Raw genomic sequence first — 26,669 nt, 5'->3', positions numbered from 1 at the left:
TGTGTTTGAGTGTGTGCACCCATGTGTGTCTGTGTGTGTGCGTGCTTGTGTGTGTGTTTTCCTCCCCGACACAGATAAAAATGTCTCCCTCCTGGAGGTAACGTCAGTTTAACCCCATCAGATAATGACAATATTTGTTTGTCATTGTCATGCTGTGCTTCCAACAGGGTCCTTTCCACTGACGCAATGGCCCATGATCCCCAGCAATGACAAACAGGAAGAGAGTCATGTGAAATAAAGTGACACAGGAGGGGGGAAGAAACTAATGTATTGTAAACTTCTAATCAAACATCCCCAAGCTCTATGAGACCAATGGAGAGACAGAAATTGAGGCAGGGGAAGAAGGACACTATATATACAAAAGGATGTGGATTCTCTGCCTCTAACCCTATTACAGGGGCTGAGTCACTGGCTTACTGGTGCTCTTTCATGCCGTCCCTAGGAGGGGTGCGTCACTTGAGTGGGTTGAATCACTGATGTGATCTTCTTGTCTGGGTTGGCGCCCCCTCTTGGGTTGTGCCGTGGCGGAGATCTTTGTGGGCTATACTCGGCCTTGTCTCAGGATGGTAAATTGGTGGTTGAAGATATCCCTCTAGTGGTGTGGGGGCTGTGCTTTGGCAAAGTGGGTGGGGTTATATCCTTCCTGTTTGGCCCTGTCCGGGGGTATCATCAGATGGGGCCACAGTGTCTCCTGACCCCTCCTGTCTCAGCCTCCAGTATTTATGCTGCAGTAGTTTATGTGTCGGGGGGCTAGGGTCAGTTTGTTATATCTGGAGTACTTCTCCTGTCTTATCCGGTGTCCTGTGTGAATTTAAGTGTGCTCTTTCTAATTCTCTCTTTCTTTCTCTCTCTCGGAGGACCTGTGCCCTTGGACCATGCCTCAGGACTACCTGGCATGATGACTCCTTGCCCCAGTCCACCTGGCCGTGTTGCTGCTCCAGTTTCAACTGTCCTGCCTGCGGCTATGGAATCCTGACCTGTTCACCGGACGTGGTACCTGTCCCAGATCTATTATTTGACCATGCTGGTCATTTATGAACATTTGAACATCTTGGCCATGTTCTGTTATAATCTCCACCCGGCACAGCCAGAAGAGGACTGGCCACCCCTCATAGCCTGGTTCCTCTCTAGGTTTCTTCCTAGGTTTTGGCCTTTCTAGGGAGTTTTTCCGAGCCACTGTGCTTCTACACCTGCATTGCTTGCTGTTTGGGGTTTTAGGCTGGGTTTCTGTACAGCACTGTGAGATATCAGCTGATGTACAAAGGGCTATATAAATAAATTCGATTTGATATGATTTTGATTTGATGTGGACACCCCTTCAAATGATTGGATTTGGGTATTTCAATCAAGCACACAGCCATGCAATCTCCATAGACACACATTGGCAATAGAGTGTCAGTGACTTTCAGTGACTTTCAATGTGGCACCGACATAGCATGCCACCCTTCCAACAAGTCAGTTCGTAAATTTTTTGCCTTGCTGGAGCTGCCCCGGTCAACTGTAAGTGCTTTTATTGTGAAGTGGAAACATCTAGGTTTAACAATGGCTCAACCTCAAAGTAGTAAGCCACACAAGCTCACAGAACGGGAGTGGCTAGTGCTGAAGGGCGTAGCACATACAAATCGTCTGTCCTCGGTTGCAACACTCACTACCAAACTGCCTCTAGAAGCAACATCAGCTCAACTGTTCATCGAGAGCTTCATGAAATGGGTTTGCATGGCCGAGCAGTCGCACACAAGCCTAAGATCACCATACGCAATGCCAAGTGTCGGCTTGAGTGGTGTAAAGCTCGCCGCCAATGGACTCTGGAGTAGTAGAAACACGTTCTCACGCTTCACCATCTGGCAGTCTGGTGGACGAATCTGTATTTGGCATACGCCAGGACAACATAGTGCCAACTGTAAAGTTTGGTGGAGGTGGAATAATGGTCTGGGACTGAAAATGTCTCTATTTCCTCCAAGGTAGCCCTGAGGTTGTGGTGATGAATGTATAACAATGCACAACAGATCTTATATCAACTGCCTAATAACATAAATCCCTTCTAACCAATTGTTATGCTGTAGTTGTTTTCTATCCAACCATGGAATATTTTAGATAAACCTTGTATCCGGTCAATTAAACTCTCAGTGAACCGAGCCTCATTTGAGTTCAGTTGCCTGAGAGTCAGCAAATGCAACATGGTTAATAGCGTCATTTAGAGGGGAATGGAAGACATTGAGTGTGTCTCAAATGGCACCCTATTCAACTTTTTACCAGATCCTTATGGACCCTGGTCAAAAGTAGTGCACTAGGTAGGGAATAGCGTGCCATTTGGGATGTATACATTGTTCCCGTTGGATTGGGCTGATCTGATGGGGCTCGGTGAAGGGGAAAAAGGAGGAACATTACGAAGTGTAATTACTTTAAGCACCATTAGGAATGCAATAACTTGGAGTGTCTCGCTACAAGTCCAGCTAGGCTGGTCTGAATTGGACAGAGAAAAAGCTACGTTGTTTCAGTATACACACAGTCCTAATCAACTAACCATGGTGTTCAACCTTCCCAAGTTCTCTCACGTCACCCCGCTCCTCCGCTCTCTCCACTGGCTTCCAGTTGAAGCTTGCATCCGCTACAAGACCATGGTGCTTGCCTACGGAGCTGTGAGGGGAACGGCACCTCAGTACCTCCAGGCTCTGATCAGGCCCTACACCCAAACAAGGGCACTGCGTTCATCCACCTCTGGCCTGCTCGCCTCCCTACCACTGAGGAAGTACAGTTCCCGCTCAGCCCAGTCAAAACTGTTCGCTGCTCTGGCCCCCCAATGGTGGAACAAACTCCCTCACGACGCCAGGACAGCGGAGTCAATCACCACCTTCCGGAGACACCTGAAACCCCACCTCTTTAAGGAATACCTAGGATAGGATAAAGTAATCCTTCTCACCCCCCTTAAAAGATTTAGATGCACTATTGTAAAGTGGCTGTTCCACTGGATGTCATAAGGTGAATGCACCAATTTGTAAGTCGCTCTGGATAAGAGCGTCTGCTAAATGACTTAAATGTAATGTAATGTAACCAACTGTCTTCAGTTTACTTCCTGAATTGACTGCTTTCAATAAAACATTTACCTAAACCCTGGTACCTGTTACTACACCTGAGGGTAAATTGCTACAGGCAGAAAGGTCTCTGCTCACCTTGCCATGTCATGCATCATCTTCTGTTTCAAACTAAATAGGAAGTAAATGACAGCAGCAAATACCAGTGTTTTGGGAATTACATCTGACAGCTGATTATTGTGGATGACAAATCATTCGACTGCAATGAAGCATGGCCCCAATCGTAGACAGAGACCGGTTCTTTACCAATACAGTCATTTACTCACCACACTCTCTACAGTATTCACTCCTGTCTGTGACCTCCCAGTAGGTAACATTCTCCCCAGCCAGTCCTGTGAAGCTTTTATTAGTGTCCCACTGAGAGGCTATGAAGGGTTACACTGTGAGGGCCGGTGTAGGCCCAGCAGGCACTGAGAGCTAGGGGTTGGGGTAATTGGGTTTACACGGCTCTCATAGCAGGCTGCCTAGTCTGGCACAGTGGTTTTTGTGTGTGTATGTACTTGTGTGTCAGTCTGTGTGTGTGGATGCGTTTTTGTTTGTGCGTGTGTGTCTCGTATGTGTGGTCAGTCCTCTCATGGCCTGCTGTGATGGGAGCCAGGTATCAGGGTGTTTGAGTGTTATAGACTCATTGATCTGTGGCAGTCTCACAGGAGTTCATTGCTGAGACATGGAAACGGGAGGACTGCTACAATCAATAGACAGATAGAGCCCTGTGGCAGCCAGCAGCAGTTTGGGTTCACTCTTCTGATCCAGGTTCTCTCTCCTCTGCTCACAGCCACCACCTCAGGAAATAAAAAACACTCTTTCTCCCACTCAGAGGCGGTGGCAGTTGGCCCTGTAACTGAAAGGTTGCTGGTTCAAATCCTTGTGCAGAGCAAGGCTGTTAACCCCCAACAAGTACTCCCCGGGTGCTGATGATGTTGATTAAGGCAGCTGCACCTCTCTGATTCAGAGGAACTGAGTTAAATGTGGAAGACTCATTTTGGTTGAATGCATTCAGTTGCGCAACTGACTAGGTATCCACTTTCCCTTCCCTCATCAATGTGGGATATATTTAGTTATTTTCAACAAAAAAAATACTGCCCTTTTTAAGGCCCCAAATGGTTTGCTTACCCAGTTCTGCGTCACATGGCCTTATAATTCCTTCCGCGTCGCTGCATTGGCTCCTTACCCAGAGTGGCTGTTTCTCTTGCCCATTAGAATGCATTACCTGATCCCAGCTGTGGCTCTTTAAGACCGGAGACCAGGGATCAGTGTAGACAGGTACTATCCTGGGATCTGAAAGAGCGGAGCGGTCTCAAGGTGGATGGGAATGGAAGCTCATCGACTTGATAAAAAATGCAAGTGTAATCACACTCACAAAGAGTTGTCACCAATCTCCATCCAGTTTAGGTGTGAGCCGAGGACAGGAGCTGGCTGTGTGTGTGTTTATTGTGGTGTCTCAGAACAGGTTCTTAATAAGGAGAATGGGACAGTGGGTCCCCACGGAACGCGGCCCGCAACCGCCTTCAAATGAAGACACGGTGAAGCCTGAAAAATGGGAGAGAAGGGAGGAAACCGAACGTACTCTGCGGGTTGGAAAATCGGACAATTACCTTGCTTCATTGCCATGCCGGTCCAGATAGCACCATAATGTATGGGCCATATCAAAACAGTGAGCGAGACTGGGTGGACGAACAAATGTGGTCGAGGCAAAATATCTCTCCATCGGATGCCAGGGGAGAAGAGTGGAGCCAGAGACAATTTTTTTTATCTCCCCTGCAGTCATTTTTATGTAATAAGCCTATTAAATGCTGTGGGCGTCTCATTCGTCCCTCGCCCCAGTGACGCATATTTGTCAGCGGAATGGGCTTTGCGGCGCATCCAGCATTATGGAAGACCCTTAGAGAAAACAGGGAAAAATGTACTGGTTTCATGTGGTATATTTGTAATTACATCCTGTAAACAATGCCAAGAGAGGATAGGGTTGCCTGCCCACAGACAGGGCTGAGTCTGGGGCCTGTTTTTTTTGGACTGTGCTTTTGTGTGTGGAAAATGTCCTTCCCTGTTAAAGGAATAACAAGAGAAGACACCCTGAGAATAAATGAACAAGCAACATACATAAACCCACTCCAAAACCTTCACAGGGTTGATGAAGGCTTTACGTTTCTTCAAAGTCTACTATAAAATATCTCACTTGCACTTGACACCAACATCACAATCTTCAAAATTCCCTCTTCCCATTTCTGGAAAAAAAATCATGCTAACAAGCTAATATGAGTTTAAAACCACTGTATCCAAACATTCATACATATTCAATCTTTATCAATTCCTAATCCACATCAGGTTAGTTACACACATCTTGAGACCTGCAATGGATGACATAATATTCAGTCATTATAAACTCATATCCATACAAGACCCATGTGCTAGTCAAAACGTTCCCCCTAGTCAGCTGGCTTAGTGAGTCAGGGTGGGACTGACATAGCACCTTTTGGTTCCACAAAGATATATGTATTATACAGCAAAGAGACTAACCTCAGCCAGTTCATCAGAATCTGACAGCCACAGACACCTTACACCCACAGGGAACATTATAGCACTACCTGATTCACTCACAGCTCAGAGTTGAAATATAATCATGGCCATTCACAGCAACCACTAATGATCTTGGAGAGGTTTCTAAAAGAAAAGGCAGAGCCTCCCACGGTGTTGAGAGTTTAGGTGTATGTGTGTGGTTTCACAGTGGCAGATGATGGATGTGTGTGTGTGTGTGTGTGTGTGTGTGTGTGTGTGTGTGTGTGTGTGTGTGCATGGAGTGTGTGTGTGTCCTAGAGTTGGCTGATATTTTGGCTGTAGGAAGCAGCATCTGTCTGATGGCAGTCTGGTGTATAATTGTAACGGAGCTAACTCATTATGATGGCACTCTCACAAAGACATTACCCTACACACTAAGGACAACCCACTGGCAGCATCCCACCCCGCTAGTGAGGGGGGCTACTAGTCTTAACTAAATAACTTCTAAATAGACAAACTGTTGCTTTGTGCCACAGGTGTGACACTTCCTGGGGAAGCTAAATCACTTAGCAACCTCTGATTGCCCATGAGTCTCTCTGCCCTCACATCGTATCACAGTGATATGCGGAAACAGTGATGCAATACTGACAGTCTAGCTCTGTGATTTCTACTTCCACACATTGTCTTCGGATGTCCACACAGAATATCAGTCACGTACTTGATTGAGGAATATAGAACAGATTCCTTCTTTTCTTTCATCTCATTGTGGGTATGGGTCTCCATAATCTCGGAAACCTGAACTAAGATCTTGCATAATTGTGTCAGATATCAGATACTCGCTAACAGTAAGTTCTGGGGGGAGATCAAGTAAGATACTTGATACTTGTAAGTAAGATACATCAAGTAAGATACTTGACTGAGAAGGGAAAGCACCATGTGATAGCCTATATATCTTGTCAAAACCGCAACCTGATGCTAATTCTCATCAAATAAATGGGAAGTCAAATACGTGACAAATTGACTTTTTTTCAATTAATGTTATACTTTTTTTTTTTTAAATGCAGGACATTGTGTGGTTACAGGATGAGGGCTAAAGGGCCCAAACGCAGGACTTTCTAGCACAATTCGGGACAGTTGCTTGCCACGAGAGATTTGATCCTTCTATTACGGTCCCTCTTTCAACACCTCAGGCAAATAGTCTGATCAGCAGGCAGTGAACACTGTAGAGAGACACACAGAAGGACAGCTACACATTTATCAACATAATGAGTGTTCGTTTCCAGTCTGACTTTACGGTCCATATCACAGATGTAAAACTAATGGAATGCAGATCAAGATCCAAGTTCAGAAACTTTATTGCCCATTTTAGAGTAGAAATGGAGATTGGTATTTAGATTTCACGTGGTTTGGTGACAGAAACACTGGTGATGGGACTTGGAATGGTCCGTTAGTAGTGAGACAGTTGTTAATGCAGTATGGAGACCCCGGCTTTAATAAAAATTCAACTCAGATGATGCTGCAAGGACCATACAGATTTTATTTTCCAGTCAGTCACACTGGTGATTCAAGTAATATTTGAATAGGCCCAACTGTGCATGCACTGCCCATCAGGCAATCCAGACAGACGCAACCAAACACGTAACCATATTTACTTTAAAATATATACTATTGAAGTCACCTACGAATATTGTGTCTAGCAGTGAAAGAAAGCAGCCAACTTCTCTCCGTCTTCTTTTTTTCTTTATTTTTGAGGGGGAGATCGGGGTTATCACCATCAATTATCTCAGCCGCTCATTTGCTGACTCATTCCAAGAACAATTACTAGAGAGGAAAAAGGCAATAAATGAATGGACTTGTATTTTAATTAAAAGGGAGTAGGCTCTTAACAGTGGAAGGGATATTAAATTAGATAAACTAGAATTACACAGCCATGCCTCATTGGCAAAGTATAATGGAGCATAAAGTAAATGATGTGTTCAGGAGGAAAGCCACTGTTGTACTATATAAAGACCTCTACTGAAATTGTGGTGGTGGAGGGAGAGCCACCATCATGCTATAAAAATATCTCGACTGATGTTGTGGTGGTGGAGGGAGAGCCACCATCATGCTATAAAAAGATCTCTACTGATGTTGTGGTGGAAGATATGGGACCACTGTGTGTGTGTGTTTGCGCGTGGGTAAACCTCAAACTCCTAAATCTCTTAACAAAACCAACAGATTCAAATTATGAATAGCGTACCTGACATGTATAGCCGCATGAGGCATGATCTCCTCATCACAGTTCCAGTTGCTATGGCCTGTGTCGTAGCTGGGATGGGCCGTACAGACCTGGTTACAGATCTTTTTCCCACTGGTCCACCTCTGAGATCACATTGCTGTGCTTCGGAACAAACCGGATCTCCCGCACACGGTGCACCTCCATGAAGGACATGTCAAACTGTGGAGGCAGAGAGGGAGGGATGGAGGGAAGTTAGGGGAGGGAGGAATGGAGAGAGAGAGGGAGGGATGGATGGATAGAGGTAGGAATAAAGAGAAGGGAGTAAAGACAAGAGGGGATGGATAGAGAGTAGGGAAAAGAGGCAGAAAAGAAGGGGTCAATCAACAGTGCCAAAGATCTCAATCTTTCACTGCCCCAGAAAACAATCTCTTTATCCCCCCCATCACTACTCAGTTCTACTCCACAGACTGTCTGAGAGGAGAGGAGCGATTTATTCTCCATCAGACTTACTTTATGACTGGGCCTGGTTAGTATTCACACCAAGTTTCCCCTAAAAAGCTTTCTGTCAAAACTATGAATACACCTAGTGGCCTCTCACTCCTTGGTGGATGGGCTATGCAGATATAACAGAGGTATAATGCAATGAACATCCTACCATCCCGTGTGTGCGTGTAGGAGGATGATGCAAGCTATCCAGAGCACTTTGTAGAATTGGGATATCACTTTGTAGAATTGGGATATTTACGAAAAGTGAGAGAGCAAGAGTGGGAAGCAAGAGCATGTCTGAATTGAGGTATACCCCGATTTAGAAAGAGCTGTGTCAGCAAACTAAACCATGAGGTGTGCAAGCGAAGTACAGGGAAACTCTCTCCCACTCAATCTCCATCTCTCTGTGAAAGCTGAGTAACCCATGACATGCAGTACATGGGAGTGACTGAGTGAGTAAGTGACTGAGTGAGTCACTTCTCCATCTCCTCCTGAACTCCTTGTGACTTTCAAAAGTTTTACTGGCTTGATCCATAATACATTACCTGAGATTAATATGGTTTGGAAAAAATCTGTATTTACTTAGCAAGTAACTTTGCTAAATCTTCTAACTTTTTTTTGGGGGGGGGTGATATCCCCCTCTGATTGAATCATCTTACATCTAATTATCTTTTATGATTGTCAACATCAATAAATAATAGCAAAACAATTCTCATTAACAACTCAAAGAGTTCCCTACACGGTCATCCTTGTTGTCGGAGGAAGTCGAGGCGGGAAGCTAGGATGAGGTCCGTGGTGCCATCAGCCAGGTTGGCAGAGGGCAACAGGCAGAGCCGGTCCTGACCTCCCTGGGGCCCTAAACAAAAATTCTGCTAAGGGGCCCTCCTACCTGAACTGTGAGTCATGTAAACCATTTGCCATTGCCACACAGTCACACCTGATCCCTCAGTGCTCCCACTACAATCCCCCCCCCCTTTAAAACAGTTTGCTCCACCTGTCAATCTAAGAATAAGTAGACCTATACAGACAAAGGTATAAACAAACAATTTTAATGAATAGAATATTTTCTATAGAATCTTAAGATAAGTGAATATTAACGTGAACATAAATAAGAAATTGTAGAAAATATCAAAAGTAGAAAATAATCAAATATAACACTGAGCTATGGCTCTGCTGCCTGGCAATTAGTCCAGTCCTCACAGTATTATACAATTAGCTTTGTCTATACAATGTAAACATAAGCCTATAGGCTCTGGCTGCAGCTGTATGTCTTAAAACAGTCAAATAAAATCTATACAGCTGTGTGATTAACTTTGGTTCCCTCTGCAGTCTGGGCATTTCCAGCATCAGCACCAGTCTATCTGTACTGTCTGGAAGAAGTTGAGAAAGTATGTCACATAGTTAGTTAAGCAGTCATTTACACAAATCCACTTCTGCCATACAATCTTAAATGTCACGAAGAATGTAAACATTTCAATGTTTGAATTCAAATCTTACCATCAAAATATTCCTCTACTGCACTTTGAGAAAAATCATCAATGATGTCATCATAGGACATGTGTTTCCCCACGTCATGATTTATGCTCATGATGGCCAGACCACACACACGTGTCACTCCTGTGACATGGAAGACCTCAGGTTGTCACATTGGACGACGCTGGAGAGACGAAGCATGTATGGGGAGTAAAACGTTTAATAAAGAATGGACATGGAACGAGACAGTAACAGCGTCAGCAAACTAATAATACAGACAAAAAAAAACAATTCATGCAGAAGCGGGAAACAGAGGGGGGAGCGGGAGCAGACGTGACAGTATCCCCCCTGTAAGGGCGCCAACCGGTGTCCCACCTGGGCGAACCGGCCGAGGCATGGGCGCTGGGGCAAGACGGTTGGGGCTTGGAAGCGTGAGAGTCTGGCGAGCCGTGTGAGGCATGGAAGCCCGATGATCCGGCTGAGGCAAGACGCCTGTCAATCCCGCTGCAGAGGGGGAGCCCGAAGATCCGGTGGAGTGTGAAGTTTGATGGGAAGCCGCTGAGCCAACCGAGGCAAGGAAACAGGTAACAGACCTGTCACAGGTAGCTTTTGATGAGCTTTAATTTTGAAAAGCTCCTCTCTGCTGATGCTACTGTTACTGGTAGGGTGACTGCAATTCTTAGGGCTATCCAAAGGTTAGACTAGAGTTCCTCCAGGTTTTGCTCACAGAGAAAGGAAAGCAGCTCAAAGGCAGTCATCTTATCTGATGGAAGATCAGGTACATTCTGAATCTCGTGTGCCAGATCCATTCCACTGAAGGTTAGAGTGTTTTCAGCTTCCATGCAGTGAACCTTTAAAGATTCACTGGACATCTGAGAGGCAGTGCGGAAGTTCAGCAGAACTCCATATTTGGTTTTCACCTGGTTGAGTGTTCCAAAACTCATGAATATCACAGCAGTGACATGAAGTAGTTGACTTGAAGGTTTTTCAGTGCATCAGTCACTGGTTCATCAGCGACCTCATAGATGAAATGCCTCTTGCTGTGTCTCAGTCTCTTCTCTTTCAGAACATCCTCCACATTCATTTCTTCAAAAATGCTTTTGGTTGTTGTCTGGGTCACAGAGAATCCAGTTTCCCGGTATGTAGTGGGGGAGGCCTTTGCATTTGAGATTAAATTCACTGCGAATTTACTGAATTGAGACATATTGGAGGAGCTTGTTCACCTTGTTTGTCATTGTCAGTATCTCACACCATACGACACAGCAAATCAATAAGCGGTAGGACCCAACTTCCTCTGCAAGCACTTTGGCCACAGGATCGTTGATCATCTGTCTGGCTTCCAGTAATGCCTCCCGAACCTCAGAAGCCTGATACCTGATTGCATGAAGACTTTGGAGCCTACTCTCCCATCTTGTGTCACTCCATGACTTCAGTTATGTTCACGTGTTTCTTAAAAACACTCTTAAGTGTGAATCTCTGAATGCTAGGCTTCTGCATCTTTTAAAGATTTGGCAGCATCTGCAATGATAAGGTTTAGAGTATGTGCTCCACATGGGTCGATTTCTTTATGCAGTCTGGCTTGTACTCCTTGGTGCTTGCCCTTTATGTTTGGCCCCATTATCATAAGCTTGCCCTCTGCAATCTTCAAATGGAATCTTCAGCTCGTTCAGCTTATCTAAGATGACAGTGGACAGGTTCAAGCCTGTTGTAAACCTCAACATTCACAAAGCCGAGGAAGTGCTCCTTGATCTCTGGCTTTCCCTTTAAAGCCACACTTCTCAGAATAATTTACATTTTCTCCTGGTGACCAATGTCAGGTGTACAGTCCAAGATGATGAAGAAGTACTTTGAGTCTCTTACTTGAGTCACTATTGCTTCCAGAATCTTGTCACTTACAATCTATATCAGCTCATTCTGTGTGTGCTTCCCAAGGTAATGAGCATGTGTCTCTCCATCTTTACTTTTGCTGGGAAGATTTTAAATAATGGGGTCAAATTTGCAAGTAATTCAACCTCTTTTAGGAAGTTTCCATTATCTGATTGGAAGAGTTTGTCTGATGAACCCCTGAATGCTAGGCTTCTTTCAGCCAGAGACTGGGTGATACTTATTAAACGTGTAAGGACATCCCGCCATCTCTTTCTTTCAGCCTCCAAAATTGTCATTTGTATCTGGTCGAGAGTCTGTCCCGACTTCGGCGCAGATCAAGTTCTCTCCACTTAATCATATTGTTTGTGTGTTCAGGATTACCCCCGTGGTGTTTCAGAATGGCGTTGATATTTGAGCAGTCATTCACGCCTTCCTTTATTATTTTATATTCTTTTGTAGAAAAGAGCTTACAGCTAAAACAATACACAACTTGCTCAGCTCATCTTTCCCCCATTTGACAGCTGTCTCTGTAATAAGCCTGAATGGAAACCTCTTCTAGACTTGTCTTTAGGGTAAAAAATCCAGTCCTGGTTTGAATGGACCACTGAGCACTAACTCAGTCCTCATAAAGTATGTTAAGACTGGGGGCCAATCTGCTGGGGCATTTTGTGGAGCAGCAACTGTTCTATTGCGGTCTGAGCTGCTAGTATCTGATGCTGGCTGTACACCTCTGGTTTGTGCTAGTACTGGCTGAGGCTGCCTGTACTTCACCTGGATCTGTGTTAGTACTGGCTGGATGTGGATTAACTGTGCTTGTACTGTCTGATGATCCAGCATCTCCTCTGCTGAGAAACGTAAGCATAGCACCTGTAAATTATAGATAACAATACTAGTATTAATTTTATCAGCTGCCCATTCAAACTGGCTCCCCCAGATTTCCTTTTATATATTTTCAAACATAAAATACTATTTATACTATGGCTTGGCTGAGTAATTTATGGTTATTATTTACTGAGGGATGTGTTTCCATATTGCCCAGTATGCCCAGCAAATCAACGTTTTCAATTCAATATATAAATCAATAGTTAATGTCAATCCATTGCTTTCCATCTTGCATTAGTCCAGAGTTGTAACTAAACCTTGACTGAGTGACTAGATAATAATTTTCTTGTTTTAAAATGATGTGCGCCGATGAGGAGTACCGTCACTCCCATATATTTTCTGGACTGGTCCCCACAGAGGTTGCTGCTGGAAAGCGCGAGGTTCATTTCGTGCACGCACATATGAACGCATGTTCACGCGCAACACGGTTATCTTTTCCGAGCTGCAGTTTATAAACACCATTGCCCGTTGGCGTTTGTCAAACGTAATAAATAGTTTTATTTCACTCTCACTTTTGTTAGGCACAAGTTCACAGAACACAGCCTTGGAAGTGGCTGGCAAGCAAGCAAGCAAGACACAGACAGACCAAGAGATGCACTACCCAGCTAGGTTAGCAAGACAGACATACTAGAGAGAGATGCACTGCAAGCTGGCACATCAACTTATTTGCTGACATCAAACACAAGTTTACCTGATTGCTGTTCCCACAATTCACTCTCATGGTGTTTTGTTCTCTCTTTTCGTGACCAGAAGGATACTTCCACTTCATCCTCTCATCGAAGTTGTAAACATTGACACCCGCTTTGACACAAGGGGGAGGCGGGCCCTAGCGTAATTTGCAGGGTCCTACTTGCGTAGTGAGTGTATAGGGCCGCCCGGTTCTGGCAACAGGCCTCTTGGGCTGCAAGGACAGGCACAGCTCATGCCGGCAGCGTTGATTGCTAGGAACTTCCCCCGGATCAACCGCCATACACAATCACCGCTCGTCTCTATAAACACAAGGAGTTGATCGATTAAATGTGTCATTCCTTTGGGGAAATTCTTCCTGCATTGCTGTGCCAGTAATGCAGGAAGTACCAGCGACTCACTCAATACGGAAGTATTGATAACGTGGATGCTACACTACAGGACTGTTTTGCTAGCACAGACTGGAACAGTCATCGGCTTCATCAATAAGTGCATTGATGATGTCGTCCCCACAATGACTGTATATACATATCCCAACCAGAAGTCATGGATTACAGGCAACATCTGCATCGAGCTAAAGGCTAGAGCTGCCGCTTTCAAGGAGTGGGAGACTAATCCGGACGCTTATAAGAGATACCGCTATGCCCTCAGACGAACCATCAAACAAGCAAAGCTTCAATTCAGGATTAAGATTGAATCCTACTACACCGGCTCTGACGCTCATCAAATGTGGCAGGGCTTGAAAACTATTACGGACTACAAAGCGAAACCCAGGCGTGAGCAGCCCAGTGACGCGAGCCTACCAGACGAGCTAAATGCCTTTTGTGTTCGCTTCAAGGAAAGCAACACTGAAGCATGCACAAGAGCACCAGCTGTTCTGGATGACTGTGATAACGCTCTCGGTAGCCGATGTTAACAAAACCTTTAAACAGGTCAACATTCACAAAGCTGCTGGGCCAGACGGATTACCAGGACCTGTACTCAAAGCATGCTTGTACCAACTGTCAAGTGTCTTCACTGACATTTTCAACCTCTCCCTGACCGAGTCTGTAATACCTACATGTTTCAAACAGACCACCGTGTGTACTTAGGCCCCTCCTGTATTCCCTGTTCACCCACGACTGCGTGGCCAAACGCGACTCCAACACCATCATTAAGTTTGCTGACGACACGACAGTGGTAGGTCTGATAACCGACAACGATGAGACAGCCTATAGGGAGGAGGTCAGAGAACTGGCAGTGTGGTGCCAGGACAACAACCTCAACGTGAGCAAGACTAAGAAGCTGATCGTGGACTACAGGAAAAGGTGGGCCGAATAGGCCCCCATTAACATCGATGGGGCTGTAGTGGAGCAGGTCGAGAGTTTCAAGTTCCTTGGTGTCCACATCACTAACGAACTATCATGGTCCAAACAGACCAAGACAGTCGTGAAGAGGGCATGACAACAGCCCAGTACATCACTGGGGCCAAGCTTCCTGCCATCCAGGACCTATATAAAATGCGATGTGAGGGACTCCAGACACCCAAGGTATAGACTGTTTTATCTGCTACCACAAGCGGTACCGGAGCGCCAAGTCTAGGACCAAAATTATCCTCAACAGCTTCTACCCCCAAGCCATAAGACTGCTGAACAATTCATAAAATCGCTACCGGAAAATTTACATTGACACCCTCCCTTTTGTACACTGCTGCTACTCGCTGGTGGTTTGTTACCTATGCATAGTCACTTCGCCCCCACTTACATGTACAGATTACCTCAACTAGCCTGTACCCCCGCAGACTGACCGGTGCCCCCCCGCCTTGTTATTGTTATTCTTATTGTGTTACTTTTTATTACAGCCTAGTTGGTAAATATTTTCTTCTTCTTGAACTGCACTGTTGGTTATGGGCTTGTAAGGGCTTGTAAGTAAGCATTTCTGTCACGGATCCCTTCAGAACTTTCATTGCGCACACCTGTCCCCTATTCCCACTGATTTGTACTGTTATAAGTGTGCCCTTTGATTTCCATTGGGCTATTGATTATTGTTACAATGTCCGTTGGTGTGTGTGAGTACCTGTGCTGTGAGTTTTGGGCTTTCGTGCCCTTGTGGATTGCGCGTATGATTACAGGTCTCATCCCATGTGTTAATCATTGTGCACGTGTGTCTTTATTCAGGGTACTCCTCGCTCTTTTGTTTGGGTTTCAACCCTGTGTTTTGTATACGTGTTTGTTTGGTCTTTGTCCCCGTGCTCTAACATGGCACACCGTAATTTGGGACGTAATTTTCAAAAACTATTACGCATTCCTGCGCCTGTCTCCTGAATCATTGTTATCAACGTGACAATTTCACTGTAAAGTCTACACTTGTTGTAATTGGCGCATGTGACAAATAAAGTTTGATTTGATTTGTAGAATGCTAGTCAAATATATACACTCTTGTTAACTCTTTGGGGTACTCTAAAATCAGGAACAAGGCTGGACAAAATATTATGTGTTATTACACTCTTGTGATGCCACTATAGGTAACACCCAGGTGAATCAAAGTCTTCTGCCATTCAATTAGTGGTTGAGTGGTTTAATGGGGGATATACAGTAACTCCAAAATGCCTGAGTGTTTTACAATATTATATCTGATCACATGTGATCTGAGGCCATAAAAGCTTAATTCTTCTTCTTCTTATCTCATATAACAAAATCACAGGAGCTAAAACCTGAACCAACATGAAGTCCACGGGGATTAAAAAACAAATCATTGGGTATGTGTCCCATTTAATTGGAGGGTAAATGATTAGATGTCTTAAAAACAACCAATCTGATTATCTGACAAACTTTATTGTGGGACTTGGCATTGTCTTAGCTCGGGAACCTCTCAAGTGTCCCTCACACATTAGTATTTTGGGAGGCTTGTTTTCAACGAGGCACCCAGCCGGTGTCTTGCCCCATTGTTTAAGCAGTTGTTGGAGATTTCCTTGCCAAAATGAGCGCAGCAAGTTCCCCGCCAACTCTGATTAGTGGGGTTCGGTCTCCCTCTGTGTGTTTTGTGTGTGCGAGTGTGTGTCCCAGCTCCACAGGAACCTGTCGCCTCAGCCAGCGCTCCAGCCAGCCTCGACAGAGAAGCCTGAAATTAACACCAATTAGAGTCCCAGGAGAAGAGAAAGGGGATCTCTCTGTGGCTCTCAGTAAACATGACTTATCCTCCTATCTGCTGCTCGGAATAAAGAAATGCTGGATGAGAAGAGAGTTTCCCATTTCCCAATAGTGGGGACTGTAGTGTGTGTATGTGCGGTGTTAGTGAGTTTGGGGGGGTAGATAATGGTTTGTGATGAGAAGAGTGGGCTGTGAGTGTGTGTGTGTGTGTGTGTGTGTGTGTGTGTGTGTGTGTGTGTGTGTGTGTGTGTGTGTGTGTGTGTGTGTGTGTGTGTGTGTGTGTGTGTGTGTGTGTGTGTGTGTGTGTGTGTGTGTGTTCAACACCAAACAGTCTACTCTGACTGTCTGTAGGGTGTCATGGCAGTGAGGGAGAAACAGACAGACGAGGTACAGACATGGGGACAGGAAGGACATCATGCTTATGGCTGGATAATGGGCAGCCTTATTAACAGACATGGCAACTGGGAAAAGACTACACACAGCACAGACTTACAGAGGGATATAACCTCTTACCCTTGTCAGAGTCCTCTTCAGCCATCGAGTAGACATGATCCCCTAAGAGGGGCTGCCTATTGTTGGCAACCTGCTCACAGATATGACACCCAGTTCTGCACTTGTCCTTGACCTTGTCTCTAAGTTTCCCCAGGTTTGTCCTCAGCGGGCAGGAAAGTGACAGTCCCTTCATAATACTGATGGGTCAGGAACATCATTAGACCTGCAACAGAAGCAGTGCGTGGCTTTGGAAATCATGATGGTGACATTGTGTGAAATATTTAGTTTCTCCACTCATTCTTCCCTTTCTCTGTTGGTAATATTTGGAAATTGATTTTTTTTTCAATTACATAACATAGTAACTAATAATAATACCATTCTTACATTGTTTGACTGCAATTGTAACTACATTTTAATAATGTGGTAATTACATTGTAATAACAATTATAACTCCATTATTTACCTGAGAGATCGTATCTGGGAGGCCCCATCCAGCACTTCCTTTCGCAGTCCGTCAGGAGGTCTCCGTAGAAACCGTATCCGAGCAGCGAGACTTACCTGAGGAAGGTGTTGTTGTGACGGACAGAACACACGTCCATGAGTTGGGAGTCACCTGGAGGAGGAACAAACAGAACAGACAGAAAGGGCCTTATTCAACGGGTTGGAATAATGTCTCAGAGCACTCAAAATAGAATTGGAGTCAGAGTCGGGGTGAATTCCAATTCAATACCAGTCACCCCCCCGTAACACTGCTGCTAATCTCTGTTACTTTCTATGCATAGTCACTTTATAGTCACTTTAATAACTCTACCTACATGTACATATTACCTCAAATACCTCGACAACTGGGCCCCCGCACATTGTATATAGCCCTTCTATTGTTATTTACTGCTGCTCTTTAAGTTGTTATGGAACGGCGTTTGTTTGTCGAAAGAGAATCGGACCGAAATGCAGTGTGGTTGTTACTCATGTTCTTTAATGAATGATCGCGATACATGAAATAACTTAATAAATACAAAAACAACAAACGGAACGTGAAACCTAATTACAGCCTATCTGGTAAACACTACACAGAGACAGGAACAATCACCCACGAAATACACAGTGAAACCCAGGCTACCTAAATATGGTTCCCAATCAGATACAACAAGAATCACCTGACTCTGATTGAGAACTGCCTCAGGCAGCCAAGCCTATACTAGACACACCCCTAATCAACCACAATCCCAATGCCTACAAAAACCCCAATACGACAACACAATAAACCCATGTCACACCCTGGCCTGAACAAATAATTAAAGAAAACACAAAATACTAAGACCAAGGCGTGACATGTTATTCTTATCTCTTACTTTTTTTAAAGGTATATTCTTAAATCTGCATTGTTGGTTAAGGGCTTGTAAAGTAAGCATTTCACTGTAAGGTCTACACCGGTTGTATGTGACAAATAACATTTTAATCAATTTTTTTATTAGGCAGAAAAGAGGTGATATGTATCAGAGCCAAAGAAAGATATCATAGCCAATGGGTCTGTCTGGGTCTGGTCAATTAGCACTCACTACACAGTAAATGAGGGGAAAGTGAGAAGCAGACCCTGCCTGGCACTTGAGAGAAATGTTCAGTTTTACTTTGAAATCTCTGATTTTATATTATGGTAATAGGTCTCTATCGACCGTGCACTACCGTTTAGCCGGGGGACAGTAATTTCAGGCATATCTGTCACAGTTTGATAATTCACTATCTGTTGAGACGCACCAACGACACCAAGACAGACTGGTGAGGAGACAGACTTATTTCCTATTTCCATCTCGACAGCTAGACAGCAGACTGATGCTAGGGATGCTTCCCAAATGGCACCCTATTCCCTAATAGGCCCTGATCCAAAGTATTGTACTATATAGGGAATAGGGTGCTATTTGGGATGCAAGCTAGATGTTTTCAGCTGACTCAGTGAACCCTGACAGAGCAGAAAGCAGCCAGGGAAATCAGCCCTGCAGTTTACAGATGGACACAGAGATAAGTACGAAGATGAGTTATCTTCCTCTCTTCATCATTGCTTAGTAATCACACTCCTCCCTTTTCATATTGCTCTTATGAAGAATCTTTGACAATGACACAGCCGACTGACTGGTTTGCTTCTCCAATACTTTCTGAAAAGTTCTTGAATTTAAATGAAAACTTACTGTAGTGCAACAGACAGGTTTACACTTCCTTATTTCTTACTCAAGTGAAGACATCTGTATGAAGGAAGCCTGGCTGCCTTGGGTGTGTGACTGTGTGAGCCAAGCATGTACTCATGATCAAACAACAAATCTTAGCACCCAGCCAAAATATTCACAGAAGAGAGGAAACTAGCTACTCTCTCAGCTAAATATATCCCTCTGTGGATTTCCAGATTCTTATCGAAGAGATATTTTCTGCAGTTTTGACTCACTTCCTCATTTGAATCTTTCCAAAGCTTCTTTCACTATCTCTGTCTGCCTAACTAACAGACTAACAGTCAAGGTTCAGTCATTTACCTGAACATAGTACCTAGAAAATATGTGATAAGACAATGTGTTGAATTACACACAGCCACTAGGTATCTAAGTAGGTTACCTGATAAAACTGGGGGAACTTGGATACTCTAACCAAGGCTGTATGTGTGCTGTGTTGCTCATATTAGTCAGTGAAAGTCTATTTGATACTGAGAGGTTTTGCTCGCTATCTTACCACATGTCTAATTAATACATCATTATTACTTTGAGTTATTATTATCAGCCTCAAAAATTATATAATGATTGATAGGTAACAATATTTAAAAGGTTTATACAGCCTGAGCAGTGGCAGCAGAAGAGGCCACACTTGACCTCATGAAACCTGTCAGTGAGAAACCAACCAAGGCAAATGCACAAGAAAAACTGTGATACTGTGAGTCCTTTTCTCTAGATATAGATGTCAACTGGCTTATACTTTGGTGGCAAAAAATTATTTCACCTTCATCTGACTGACCGGGAAAAGGCTGTAATTCTGGACCCCAGCAGCAGCAGGCACTTGATGCTAAGAAGTAGCATTAACCTATAGAATCACTGAAGCTATAGGAAAGGGAAAGGGGATACCTAGTCAGTTGTACAACTGAATGCCTTCAACTGAAATGTGTCTTCCGCATTTAACCCAACCCCTCTGAATCAGAGACGGGGGCTGCCTTAATCAACATCCACGTCTTCCGGGAACAGTGGGTTTGTCACGACTTCTGCTGAAGTCAATGCCTCTCCTGCGCTGGGTTATGGTAACCCGTATTGTTATTTTGTGTTCACTTTGCTGTGTGTAAATAAAAGGCTCCGTTGGCTACCCAATATCTGCTCTCCTGCACCTGATTCCCTTACACCCATTTACGCATACCTGACAGGGTTAACTGCCTTGTTCAGGGGCAGAATGGCAGATTGGCAGATTTTGACCTTGTCAGCTCGGGGTTCAATCCAGCAACCTTTTGGTTACTGGCCCAACGCTCTAAGGTCTAACCAGCTGTGATTTGATTCTCCTCCTCTGTCTTCAACCTTAGGTATTGTGAAGTAATGGATTTTACGGTGGTGAAATATATTATTTTAAAAAGTGTCACGCAGCACAACAGGCCCCCTCTTAATGCAGTTTTGAGTGATAGAGTCTTCACAACCCCCCGTAACTCAGCAACAGCCAGATAACAGAACATGGGAGCTGAAGTTAGCCACTGTGAGAGTCAATCATAGCCATGGCCACTAACAGTTATAACACAGTCTATGTGCTATAACTGGCCTTTACCTTCTCCCCTTCTTTCCTCTTCTCCTTTTCTCTCCCCCCTTCCCCTCCTCTCTCACCTGCAGGGATGATTCCAATGCGGAGCACACATGGAACCAGGTCCTGGTTCGATTGGTTCTGGTCCACTCTGGAATCACTCTGGGTCCAGGCCGTGGACAACCTCACTGAACATCCCGTCTCCTTCCACACACACCACCCTGATCAGGGACACACACACCCACGATGCATGAAAACACTACTTTGAGACCAGCCTTAGAGTGTCTGCTGGTTTTTGTTATTTCCCTTCAATTTGTGTCCTATTATGACCTAGACAACCAGGTGAGGGGATTTCCTAACTAATCAGTGACCTTAATTGATCAATCAAGTACAAACCCGTAAAAAAACCCGCAGACACTCTGTCCCCCTAAGCTTTCGTCTTAATGTTGTTGTTGCATTGATGCTGCCATTAATGTCCACTATGCTCTCAGCAGTCCCCTTTCCTCAGATATGAATGCATTGTGGTTGGACATGGACTGTCTTTTGCACCAACAAAGTCATTTCTGACCGAGATAATAAAGTCTATGCCAGGTGTTTGAAGTGTCTTCCTGCAAGGTCTACAACTCACCCGTCACATTGCTTCAGATCTACCTCCGTCTTCTAGTGATCCCTGGCATGATTGGCACTCTCCGTAACTATGGCAACAAGTTATATGGTCAGTATTAGAAACCCATGACGAATATCTCACAAGCTTGTCAAGATGTTGCACATACAACACAAAATAGTTAAGCCAAGAATCCTGCACACAGTATTTCTCCTCCCATTGTCTAAAAGGAAAAAAAGGTGTTCCAACTAATGGTGAAATGCCCACACCAATTAAAACACCTTGAGCTATGGGGCTGGGTCCAGACTTAAGCCCATGACGGTTCTATGGTCGCGAGCTGCCAATACCCTAGACCAGGGACTTGCAACTCCAGTTCTCGGGGGCCTGATTGGTGTCACACTTTTGCCCCAGCCCCAGCTAACACACCTGACTCCAATAATCAACTAATCATGATCTTCAGTTTAGAATGCAATTAGTTTAAATCAGCTGTGTTTGCTAGGGATGGGGAAAGGGTTAAACACCACTCCAGCCTCTGAGGACTGGAGTTGCCCATCCCTGCCCTAGACGATCCTTGATCTTCCCAACCTATGTGATGCCTCCCCCTGCCAGTACCCTAGACCCCTCAAACTCAACTCTGGACCTCGAAGCCAGTTCCAGTACACGTTTTCATTATTCCCCTCTAATCAGGGTTCACGATTTAGACCTGGCATAACAAGTGGGTGCAATTAATTATCAGGTAGAACTGAAAATCAGCAGGCTCAGGACCTCATAGGGTGAGCGTTGAGTACCCCTGCCCTAGATGATCCATGATCTTCTCAAAGCATCACACGAATCATAGATGTGTTTGGAATGGATTCTCATGTTTATCGACTATCACAGCTTCCATTAGTGTTCCCTTGATGGATGGTGCTATAAATAAAACCATATTCTTGGGAGTGGTTGGCGGGTATAGGCTGTTTGCCAAGTCAACAAATAAATATTTGCCGGCCATAAATGCTCATTTGTTATTTAAATGTTAATGTAGGCCCTATGACAGTAAGTCACTGATCACGTCGGTGGAGATAGAGGCTCGGGAGAAGAGTGGTGCTGCTCTCTGCTCGTAAAGCCGCTTCCCACGCTGTTTTCCACCGTAGGGATTGATGTACACTAGCAAGCGTTTCGGTCGGCTGCCTGCAAAGTGAAGAAGAGTCTGGTTTGGTCATTAAAACGGAGGACTCAACATTTAGTTTAACGGATGGTAGTCTGTGACTGTCTGACAACTTCATGAAGTTTTCATTAACCAACAAAACTTTACAGAAATGCTCCGTCATCATCAAACTGAATTCCTCTGACTGATTCTCTTAATGTTCTATGGGAATAAATTGTTGGGATATTGAAGGCTAGATGAGCAAAAAGCATTGGAAAGGTACTTCTTTGTAAGATGCTAAATAGTATGCTAATGGTTTGGGTAAATGGTCCCACTTTACACAGACAACGCATTTATAGGGTTAGGCCTTCATAGATGTTTCACAAATTATGAACCTTTAACGTTGGCGTTTGTTTAAAGTAGAGTCAGTAAAACAGTCTGCATTGAAAGAGGACATACTGAGTAGTGAGAGCTGGTTTTTGATGGTCTGGACCCACTGTTGACGCTGTGCCTAATCCAAGCAATGGAAGATGATGTCTACACCTCCAGCAGGGATGTTTGGTCCTCTCCATGTAGGACACTATATTTAGAAAAAGGTAAGAGAAATAGAGAAAGAGAGAGCGATAAAGACAGAGACTGAAAAACTGTAAAAAGTCCAGAAGGATTCTATCATTCCAACAAAAAAATGAATTTCTGTCTTGTTAGGGTAGATTAAACAAAACAAAGATTTCTGCCTCCCATGCCAGATGATGTATCCCTCCCCTACCTGTGAATGCAGACGGATACAACAGAACTTTATGCTTCCTTCGACCATCTTAGTTTGTTTGGTCATCTTCTTTGGTCTCTCTGGCACCAACTATCTCAGACACCAGGAGAAAATGATGGTCTGTTGTAAACGTTAAGAAACAACACAGAAAAACAGTTTAGTGGCCCATAATAACACATCAATTACAGAAAGGACAGTTTGACCTGCGGTCAGGATTAACAATTCAACGATAACAGAGATATGATATTAAAAGGCAAAGATAACCTGGGGTTAACTTGGGCATATTTTTAGGGTCATATTCCCAGTGGTTGTATGACTTAAATCAAGGAACATTGTATCTGTCTTGGGACCATGTGAATGCTTGGAATGAGCCTTCCTGTTTTGTTGACTTTCCTATTAACAGGCTGTGGGCACTAAAGTTTGCGTCATTGGATGCCAGTAAACATCTCATGTTACAGTGACATACTGGGGGAAGGGTGACAGTGGTTATGGCTTTGTTCAAGGGAGTGGAGGGTTTAGACTAGGTGACGTTAATCATCTACCTCATAGTCATACACAGTTACCACCTAACGCTGACATACATAAACGTCTAGGTCTACAGTACAGCCTGACCTGCGTCATGATGAATGCTTTTGGAGGAAGTTAGCTGACACCATGAAAATTGGGCAGCAAAGGGCAGCAAAAACAACACTTGAAGAATGGGTGCCCTCTGGGTGAATTTGCACTGCAGGTGATTTTGTTTGGCCCCCAAAGTCCTGACCCCCCCACCCCCCCACAAAAAAAAGTGTTTAATTGTTGTTGTGGTTGGGCATAAAAGACAATAAAACACCCTGAAATAAAGAGATATATGTGAACGTACACAAATGTAAGCAAGGTTTGAAATCATTGTTTTTGTCAAAAGTTATATCTTTTTGGGAAATATGTTCTGACCATCCTCTCAGGAATCTAGTTGATTGAAACCTGCCATTTGTGTATGTTGTACCTTTTAGTGTTGTGATATAGGCAGTCAACCAACTTACACCCGCTCGGTCAAGTAGAATAACAATTGGTTCTATTTTTATTTAGCCTTTATTTAACTGGGCAAGTCAGTTAAGACAAAATTGTCATTTACAATGACTTCCTACACTGGCCAATGCTGGGCCAATTGTGCCCCGCCCTATGGGACTCCCAATCACGGCCGGTTGTGATACAGCCTGGATTCGAACCAGGGTGTCTGTAGATGCGATGCAGTGCCTTAGAACGCTATGCCGCTCTGGAGCCTATATCTAGTCATAATATCACATATTATTCTCAACATAAAGAACAATGGAGCTTTCGAAACATTCCAGTACTGACAATGCTAAACAATGCGAAGGGCGGTGTTGCTTGTACATTCTCCAGTATATCAACAGGAGAGGTTATTCTTTAGTCACATGTGGACTCTGATTAGTGAAAGCAGAGAGATGGGATGAGTGACTCGAGGTTTACAGCCCGTCATAATCATAAGGTCTTGGGCTGAATCTGTTGTATCACTGTGACGCTATGGCCCTATGTATGACATGATGGAATAAACCAAACTTTGACTCACTCCACTAAAAATATAATTAAATACATTGATCAAACACTATGCTAGGCTCCTATTTTTTTGTTCAAACAGGTCAAATAAGAGAGGTGCCTGAGAGTCAGTCAGGCCGTCTCTGGGGCACCCCAGTATGAAGACGACAACCCTCACTAAACTGGGTAAGTAGAAAGTTCCACTGGAATAATGGCTGACATTTCAACGGACCCAAAGATGCTCTGCCTTTATATGGCATAACGCCTAAGAACAACAGAAAAATCTGGTCAGCAAGAAACTGTCAAAGTGAGGATAAGTGAACTACAGTGTCACGTGTGCATTGCCCGGCCTCAGTCTTCTGTGACTGGGTCTTCCTCTTCAAGATATGTCAGCATTAGGAGCTGATGATTATAGAGCAGACCCAATTTGCATAAAGCCTCTAATGCAGGCGGCCTTGAATCACTGGCTTGCACAACTGACTCACCTACCACGCTGAACACACAACCCAATTACTGTTGCTGGACAGTATGTGACTTGACCTGATGGTGTGACACAGGTTAGAAAACACAGGAGCTTTTTCCACACACAATTCACTGGTCTGGCACAGCTATAACCAAGAGAAGTTGTCTGACAACTACTGTGTATAGAATGCACAGGATTTCGAGATTGGATTGGCACCAAGACCTAACTGGGACCCAGAGTTTTTATAGTCAGGTCATATGGTCAGGAAAAACAACTTAGTCCTAATGAGTACAGTCAAATATAACCAAGCGAAGAAGTGTGAATATTATCTCATTATATCTGGCTTATACAAACATCCCAAAGGGGGAATTGGCAGTCCTCCAGCTACAACTAAAATATAAAACAAATCCATAAAAAGGTGAGCTGTTTAAAACAAAGCATGTTTTTTTTTATAAAGTACCAACAAAGCAGTTTTTAACCTCAAACCCATTGCTACTTGGCCTGATAATGGGATATTACAATTTCTAAATGATAGCCTTCCTAAGTTCTCCTATGTCACCCCGCTCCTCTGCACACTCCACTGGCTTCCAGTCAAAGCTTGAATCATCTTCAAGACCCTGGTGCTGGCCTACGGAACAGCAGGGGGAACTGCACCTCTTTACCTTCAGGCTATAATCAAAACCTACATTCCAACTCTCTTGGCCCTCCCACCCCTACGGGAGTGCAGCTTCTGCTCAGTCAAAGCTCTTCTCTGTCATGGCACCCCAATAGTGGAACAAGGCAAGCTTCCCCCTAAAGTCAGGACAGCGGTGTCCCTGCCCATCTATCGATAACATCTGAATGCCACCTTTCCAACAAGTCAGTTCATCAAATTTCTGCCCTGGTCAATTGTAAGTGCTTGTTATTGTGAAGTGAAAACGTCTAGGAGCAACAGTTGCAACGCTCACTACTGAGTTCCAAACTGCCTCTGGAAGCAACGTCAGCACAATAACGATTCGTTGGTAGCTTCATGAAGTGGCCGAGCAGCAGCACATGATCACCACGCACAATGCCAAGTGTTGGCTGGAGTGGTGTTAAGCTCGCCGCCATTGGACTGAAGCAGTGGAAACGCATTCTCTGGAGTGATGAATCACACTTCACTATCTGTCAGTCTGACAGATGAAATCTGGGTTTGGCGGATGCCAGGAGAACTCTACCTGCCCCAATGCATAATTAGTAAACAAAGTTAATATCAGTAAAATCACTATAACTAAATGGTTATAGTCTACCATTATTTGTTATTTTCATTATCCTCCCTCCTCTTGAGGGAGAGAAAGTAAAAAATATACTAAAGGTATGTGTGTTTTTGGTAACGGAACTACACGGCACAAGGTAAACAATTTTTACATAATGACATATAAGTGTTGATATTAGTTGTCAGGGGTTTTACATCAACATTATTGTGTTTGGATGTATTTCTGATACCATTTAAACTTTGTCTGGTAGATTCTATGATCCCTTTCCCCTCTATTCATCCAGAAATCAAAGCCTTTACTTATGCTTAGTTTTACTGGATGGAAAATGGTTAAGAAATGTATCTATGCCTGCATTTTCGAAACAATACAGAC

General features: G+C 44.1%; 2 long non-coding RNA genes across 3 annotated transcripts in view; both read right to left on the bottom strand.

The window, feature by feature from the left end:
• Positions 1 to 7,102: 7,102 nt before the first annotated feature.
• On the bottom strand, positions 7,103 to 9,250 carry LOC118392257 (uncharacterized). Its single transcript, XR_004827339.2, has 3 exons — positions 9,032 to 9,250; positions 7,828 to 8,025; positions 7,103 to 7,409 (listed from the first exon to the last, which is right to left on the bottom strand). It is a non-coding gene; the product is annotated as an uncharacterized LOC118392257 (long non-coding RNA).
• A 52-nt stretch (positions 9,251 to 9,302) lies between these two features.
• The window catches only part of LOC118392256 (uncharacterized), a 45,657-nt gene continuing 28,290 nt past the window's right edge, over positions 9,303 to 26,669 (bottom strand). The window contains exons 4-12 of one of the 2 annotated variants that reach the window (XR_004827337.2): positions 23,067 to 23,186; positions 22,760 to 22,880; positions 21,199 to 22,344; positions 20,654 to 20,791; positions 17,284 to 17,433; positions 16,842 to 17,043; positions 13,205 to 13,502; positions 9,790 to 9,949; positions 9,303 to 9,662 (exon numbers count right to left, since the gene is read on the bottom strand). This is a non-coding gene — a long non-coding RNA (uncharacterized LOC118392256). The remainder of the gene's footprint in view (positions 9,663 to 9,789; positions 9,950 to 13,204; positions 13,503 to 16,841; positions 17,044 to 17,283; positions 17,434 to 20,653; positions 20,792 to 21,198; positions 22,345 to 22,759; positions 22,881 to 23,066; positions 23,187 to 26,669) is intronic. The other variant, XR_004827338.2, reaches the window with a different exon arrangement.

This window comes from Oncorhynchus keta, chromosome 13 (assembly GCF_023373465.1).
Source record: "Oncorhynchus keta strain PuntledgeMale-10-30-2019 chromosome 13, Oket_V2, whole genome shotgun sequence".
NCBI classification, from domain to species: domain Eukaryota; kingdom Metazoa; phylum Chordata; class Actinopteri; order Salmoniformes; family Salmonidae; genus Oncorhynchus; species Oncorhynchus keta.
The sequence above is the reverse complement of the archived record's forward strand: the minus strand, read 5'-3'. Positions and strand labels throughout refer to the sequence as shown.